This window comes from Lontra canadensis, unplaced genomic scaffold (assembly GCF_010015895.1).
Source record: "Lontra canadensis isolate GAN:19392208 unplaced genomic scaffold, GSC_riverotter_1.0 scaffold36, whole genome shotgun sequence".
Lineage (NCBI taxonomy): Eukaryota > Metazoa > Chordata > Mammalia > Carnivora > Mustelidae > Lontra > Lontra canadensis.
The window spans coordinates 14,475,480-14,482,425 of record NW_022631030.1 but is presented as its reverse complement, the minus strand read 5'-3'; the positions used below and the strand labels follow the sequence as shown (position 1 = coordinate 14,482,425).

General features: G+C 39.4%; 1 pseudogene; it reads left to right on the top strand.

The window, feature by feature from the left end:
* Positions 1–5,960: 5,960 nt before the first annotated feature.
* LOC116874341 lies at positions 5,961–6,677 on the top strand (annotated as a pseudogene).
* The last annotated feature ends 269 nt before the right edge of the window (positions 6,678–6,946 follow it).

Genomic DNA, 6,946 nt, shown 5'->3' with positions numbered 1-6,946 from the left:
GCCATTTGCAGCAACGTGGATGGAACTAGAAGGAATTAAGCTAAGTGAAATAAGTCAATCAGAGAAAGACAATTATCATATGATCTCTCTGATATGAGGAATTTGAGAGTCAGGGCAGTGGGTCATGGGGAGTAGGGAAGGAAAAAATGAAACAAGATGAGATCAGGAGAGAGACAAACCATAAGAGACTCTTAATCTCATGAAACAAACTGAAGGTTGCTGGTGGGTAGGGGGGCAGGGATAGGATAGCCAGGTTATGGACATTGGGGAGGGTATGTGCTATGGTGAGTGCTATGAAATGTGTAAGTCTGATGATTCACAGACCACAGGCAAATAATACATTATATATATATATATATATAATTATGTATATATATATGTTAATGTTAACATATATATATATATATATATGTTAATGTTAAATGTAGTGTTAAAAAAAGTGGGTTGAAGAAGTTTTGGATAAAACTGAAATCTTCTGAGTGTATGTTTTGCAGTATTTTGTATTTCAATTAAGTAAATGTCTTACATATAAAAACCATAGTTAAAGCAAACAGGAAAAGAAAACAAGCCATAAAATCAAACATAAAAAATACAATATAATCCAACTTCACAGTCTATTAAAATGATAAAAGAAATAGGAATGATCAGTAGTTTTTATGTTACTAGCAATATTGACAATGCAATTTGAAACTTTTATAAAAATTGTAGGAAAAAAATCTGTACTGATGTTTAAGAAACAATGTTCTGACTAGAAGAGATACAATTATAGAATGAAAGAAACCAAGGAAAACTGTAACATTAAATATGGAAAGGAAAAAGTAACATTATTGTTATTAATAATAATTAAGAGTCCCAGTGGCTGCCCCAACCACCACAGCCTGCCAATGGTGCTGGGTTTAGACTGTCATATCAGAAGATAACATCTCTCTCTCTCTCTCTTTTATTTTAAAAGATTTTATACATTTGTTCGACAGAAAGAGCACGAGTGGTGGGGAGGGAGAAGCAGACTCCCCGCTGAGCAGGGAGCCCAATGCAGAGCTCAATCCCAGGACTCTGGGATTATGACCTGAGCTGAAGACAGATGCCTAACTGACTGAGCCACCCAGGTACCTCCTGAAGATAACATCTTTGTGTCACCAACCCCTCCTAGCCACTGACCCTCAAAACCAGGTGCCGTTTTCCCCCAGCCAGAAAGGAACCTGAGAGAAGACTTCTGGGCTGCTTAGAACCTGTAGAATTGTCTTGGAGGGACCATTCAGCTTTGGCTCTAAAATGTTTCCTTTGGGTGGCATTTGAATGACCCAAGTCTGTCCCCTTCTTTTTTCTTCTACTGGCTCCCTTAAGAGTCAAGAAATTATAGTGACATCAAGAAAATGCATAAAGAGTCTAACCTTGCCTCTTTTGAAACTTTCCTCCTTTGAACTTGTATCCTTGAATAAGTCATCCTTGTTTTCTGAGTCTCAGTTTCCTAGTTTGTAAAACTGGTGTACCATAATGCCCATCTTGCTAAAATTTAGAGATAATGTGTATAACATACTTAGTGTATATATTCTATAAATGGTTAGTATTATCCTTATTATTTTCATTGGCATATATAAATGTTTCATGAGTTGCAAAACTTCATGTAAATGTCAAGTGTCATTAATTATGCTTCAGTATTATCAGAAATCATACATGACACCTCTGGTACTGTGTAAAGAAATCACACAGACCCTGGCTCTGCCTCAGTGTGGCAGCAAGTACAATGCATGGGCAGGATCCACAGTCTGCAGAAGAAAATCATCCAGCAGATATCTGAATTCACATTACACCTTGCCATTGAGAGGCATAGGCTGGAGTATAGTCATCATTGGGATGGAGATCGAAGGAATAGCCTTAAGCATGTTCCTTTCCTGCAATGAATAGCAGTTAATAAAATCCTTTTGGAGTAGCACAAACATTGGCCATTCAGTAGTAGGTGGAGAAAGTGGAAGTGGCTGGGATTGTTTTTGGTGTTCTGTGATCACACCACAGGCTACAATGTGTTTTTAATAAGGAATTATTAATAAATGGACAATAACTGCTTATTAAGCCTAAATTAAGTGCATGTTTGAGAGAATGAAGCACTATTGAAGAGGGAATTCACTGATATTTTCTTATTATAAGCTATTACTTTGGAAATGTCAGAGCTCCATTCTGTCCAGGAGATCTTGGCTTTCAGAGGAACTCAAAGTCCAAGCAAGAGATTAATTTATCTGAGGAGAAAATGATGGCCTTTCTGAAGGGTGTGGGTAATGGTCACAAGAATGATGATAACCAGCTAGAAATCTCATTCTCAGTTGGGCCAAAAGAAAAGAACATCCTGGAGAGGTTCTGCATCCAAGCCAAACATTGTGATCATTAACATCTATTGTAAGCTTCCAAATGTTTGCCAGGATGACACCAGGTAATTTACAAACATCACCTTGTTTATTTCTGGTGACAGTTCTCTGAAGTAGTTATTATTAGTGTCACCTACAAAAGACCACTGCTCAGAGAGATTCAGAAACATGCCTAACATTGCATAGCTGGGATGTAGTAGAATGAGAATTCCAACCAGGTCTGGCTGCCTGGCTCCAGAGCTGACACCCCAGGCTGATGGTGGCTATCCCTATGACATCACTGTATAGTGCTCATTCTTGTTTTCAGGGTGTGTCCTCCAACCCCTGTTCCCAACTTCTACCTCAGTAACAGAACCCCACAAAGGTTAGGTGAACATATTGCCACTGAAAGTAAAGACACATTTCCCAGTCTCTCTGCAGCTACATCAGGCCATATGACTAAGTATTGAGCAGCAGGAAAGAAGTCTGAAGCAATGTGTTTAATTTCTGGAAATTATCCTTAAAGGGAAGAGATGGGTCTTTCACCTCCCCTTTGCTCCCTTTCCTTTTCCAGCTGCTTAGAATGCAGATATAATGACAAAAGTTGGAGCCACCACCTTGGGCAACAAGACAGAAACTGCTTATTGAAGATGGCAGATGAGTAACATAGGAGTTTGGTCACTGACAATTATGGAGCCACAGTAACAACCCACAGTAACAACAATGCTGGCTCTCCAGCATTTAATGTGCAGGTTGGATAAACCTTAATGTACTGATTTGGGTTATCTGTCACTGACCTGGATAGAATCCTATCTATTGCACTGGATATCTCCATTCTTTCCCCTATCTCTTCCTACTTTAAAAGTCATTGTTCTTTTCTGAGTTATCTTCTTTTCCTCCCATATATTTCATCTAAATGGATTCAAATTACACATGTATCATATTAAACAAATCACCAAAGGGGTAGAAGGACAGCCTAGGACCTCTGAAGAAGGCAGGTGGTGAGTTGGCGCTAAGGACTGGGCTCTTAGAGGCAATGTTCTTGGGCTTGGTCATCCAAGAGAGATTAGTTCAAACCCAGTTCTTCCTGCTCAGTTAGACTCCCTGCCCATTTATGAGGCACAATATAAATCTTGCCAGCAAAATCCTTCCAAGAAAATAAATTCAAGTCATTCTGCTTCTCTGATTTCTCTCCTGCCATCATTTCCAGAAAGATGTACATGATGTGGCTGTCATGAAACATCTGTCTCTAAATCACCCAGAAGTGCCAGGTTCCAGGCAGGACCAGGCCAGACTAGACTGGACTTTCCCCTCCTGTGTGTGTCATCCTTGTTTATCTCCCAGGACATGTCCATCTGAGTATGGCTGCAAAGAGAAATTGTTCTTACATCTCCCATGGGAGTGGTTCAAAGAGTTCCAGCATGGATGAGCCTAAAATTTCCCTGAATCATTGAATCTTAAATCTGGAGAAACTACAGAAGTCACTTTGTCCAGAAAGATGATAATCTTACAGTTGGAGGAAGCAACCTAGCCAAGACCAAATAGTTTGTTACTAGAGAATTGAGACCACTAATAATAATAATAATAATAATAATAATAATAGAAACATTTAATCAGCTCTTGCTATGTGCCAAACCCTTTGCTAAGCACTTAACATGGACTATATGATTTAATTCTCACAACAACCCAATGAGATATGTACCCAATCCAAAGGTTCAGAGAAATTTAATAACTTCTCTGATATTACAAGATGATAGGCTTTTGAGTTAGGATTTAAACCTGAGTGTGTTTGTTGCTTTAGCCTGAGCTCTACTCTTTTTACAGCATCATGCTACCAATTCATTACTTGTTAAAGCAAGGCAATGTCACAATCTCCTTCTTCACAATTGAGCCAATCCAGACACACTGTAGTCTCACAGAGTTGTTGTCATCAAGCTTATTCACACAGAGTGTTGTCCTTGGGATACCCAATGACCTTGACACAGATAGTCCCTCTGTGGAAATCTAAAATCCATATCTGCAGAAAGGCTGGGCTTCACAACTATCCACAGACACCAACCTAAGCAACCACTTTTAAGGTTCAGGCAAAAACCTGATGTCAGAATCTTCCCTGCCCTTCACCCCCTCACTAGCTTATTCAGTCCTTCAAGAACTATTTATTTAGCCAAATAAAACTATGTTCAACATTAGGGATAAAGACTGAACAAAAGAGATCTGGTGCCTGACTTTAAGGAACATTTCAGTGGGAGAGATAAACAATAAATGCATAATTTTCACAAATATTTAGTGGCGATTGTGATTAAAACCACGAGGGAAAAGTTCACCCAAGTGTATAAAAGCAGCATATGTGGCAAGCAAGTGGGATGTGAGAAGCCTCTGAGATGGATGGAAACTTGGTAAATTCCAAAGCCTGAAAGAAGCCAAGGTGTTGAAGACTTGAGTAGGAGTCAGACCATTTAAGACCTAAGAGACCATGTTAGAATATTGGACTTGATCCCAGGAGTAAGGATGAGCCACAGGAGAGTTTTACACAGGCAAATGATAGAGTCTGATTTGCTCTTATAAATATTTTAGCTGTTAAGTGCAGAAGATATTGATTGGAGTGGAGGCAGAGAAGCCTGTCAAGCTGTCAGAGTCACTCAAATGAGGGGTGCTGAATTTGCCCAAAAGAGGGAGCAGAGGAGAGAGACAAGTAGAGGCACTGGGGTGGTAGGTAAAATTGACAGGCCCTGCATGTGAAGGGAGTGAAGAGCTCAGAAGAGCAGCTTTATCTAGAGACATAGGTTTGGGGGGTGTCATCCTGTAGATGGTATTTGAAGCCATAGAAGTGGGTGAGATCTCCCAAAGAAAAGTAGTGGGAGAAGAAAAAGTGGTCTAGGATCAAAACCTGAGAACTTCTAAAATTAAAGATCAGGCAGAAGGAAAAGATCCATCAAGGGAGACTGAGAGAATAAATATCCAGAGAAGCAGGAAGCCAGCCAGGAGTGTGTGGCAACACAAAGGCAACAGAATGTTCCAGGAAGGAGAGATTGGTCAGTGGTGTGAACATGCCATAGTGGACAAGAAAGATGAAAAATCTTTCTTCATCTTTGAAACTTCCAGGTTGGTGACTACATGGAAATGCTGGGAAGATGGCTTGACAGGGCAGGGAAGGGAATCTCCACCCAACCCTTGCCCCATGCATCTCTTCCAATTCATTTGGCTGTTGCTCTATTCTTTATAATAAACCAGTAAGCCAGGCACTGGTCTGGAGACATCTACCCAAAGCAGAAGTCCAAATACCAACATATCAATACCATCTAGAAATTTGTCTATTTTAAATCACCTTTAAATCTATGACAGGAGTGTTCCTAAAATGTTGCTACTACAAGTTATTCAGGGATTGATTAAGGAGGATAAGTCAGATGGGGAAGAAGATATGTTCCTACAAAGGTGGTTGAGCATGTCCCAGAGCCAAAAAGCTGAAGGGTAAATTTTGAATCAGATGAGGATGACAATAATGATCATTTTATGAACATTAGTTTGTTAAAAGGAAACAAAATACATTTAGAAATTTTTAAGATTCAAAAAAATAAAAATGAGCGTTTTGGGAATTAGGGCGGTGGTTGATACCCAATATAATCTGCTGGAATCTCTTGGGTTGACAGTTCCTGGATCCCCATTTTGAACAGTGGAAGTGTCCTGGATTACTTTTCAGAAAGAAGTAATCCTTTTTTACCACAGGACATATTGTAATAAGGTGGTCAAAATGCAGAGGCTAACATTAGAACATTTAAATCAAATGGTTAGAGTGGAATACATCCTTTTATATGCTCAAGAGCCCACTCTTTTTATCCTTCAGAAGCAAAAGTGGCAGTCCCCACCCAAGTTATCCCACTGGTAGATTACCTCTTTATTAACCTCTTTATAATTTTAATAATTTCTAGAAATTCTTGATTTCCTGAAGGCAAAAGGATCCATGAGAACAACGTCTAAATTCAATGCTTGTTACTACTTGCTATATCATTGCTGGAATGATCTATTAAGCACCAGACTTGGGGTCAGTTATAAACTCTAGGGTGCTTACTGCACTGCATGTGATGAACTTATAGCATTAATATCATCCTTCCAAAGGGTAATGGTGGCACTTCAAAGATCACGAAGAGCAAGATAAACTCAAACCTAAAGCCAAAAGGAAAGAAGAACCAAGCTCTAGCTTTCAGAGACATGTGGATGCTTTACTTCTAGACCTAAGACAGAAATTTCTACCCAAATTTGTGTAGCAAAAATCTGGGAAAAAGCCTGTCCCACTGGATCAAAGAAAGAGGCAGAACCTATACCAGAAACTGTAAAATCTAATGAGAAGGAGACCACAAAGAACATCCAACAGAGAGTGAGCACCAAAGGCCCCCTGAAAAATGAATGAGACTTCAGTGAGCAATGGGTAGGAGAGAAGCTTGCAAGACACCTCTTGCCCATTATTGATGCCTCATTACTGTGACAGGCTCTTGAACTTTAAAATTCTTTGTCACATCCCTTCCATTTGTATGAATGTGCTTGTTCTTTAAAAAAGGATGTAAGGATCCTCAGGCTTGTGATATGAATATTTTTTATGTATTTTTGTAACC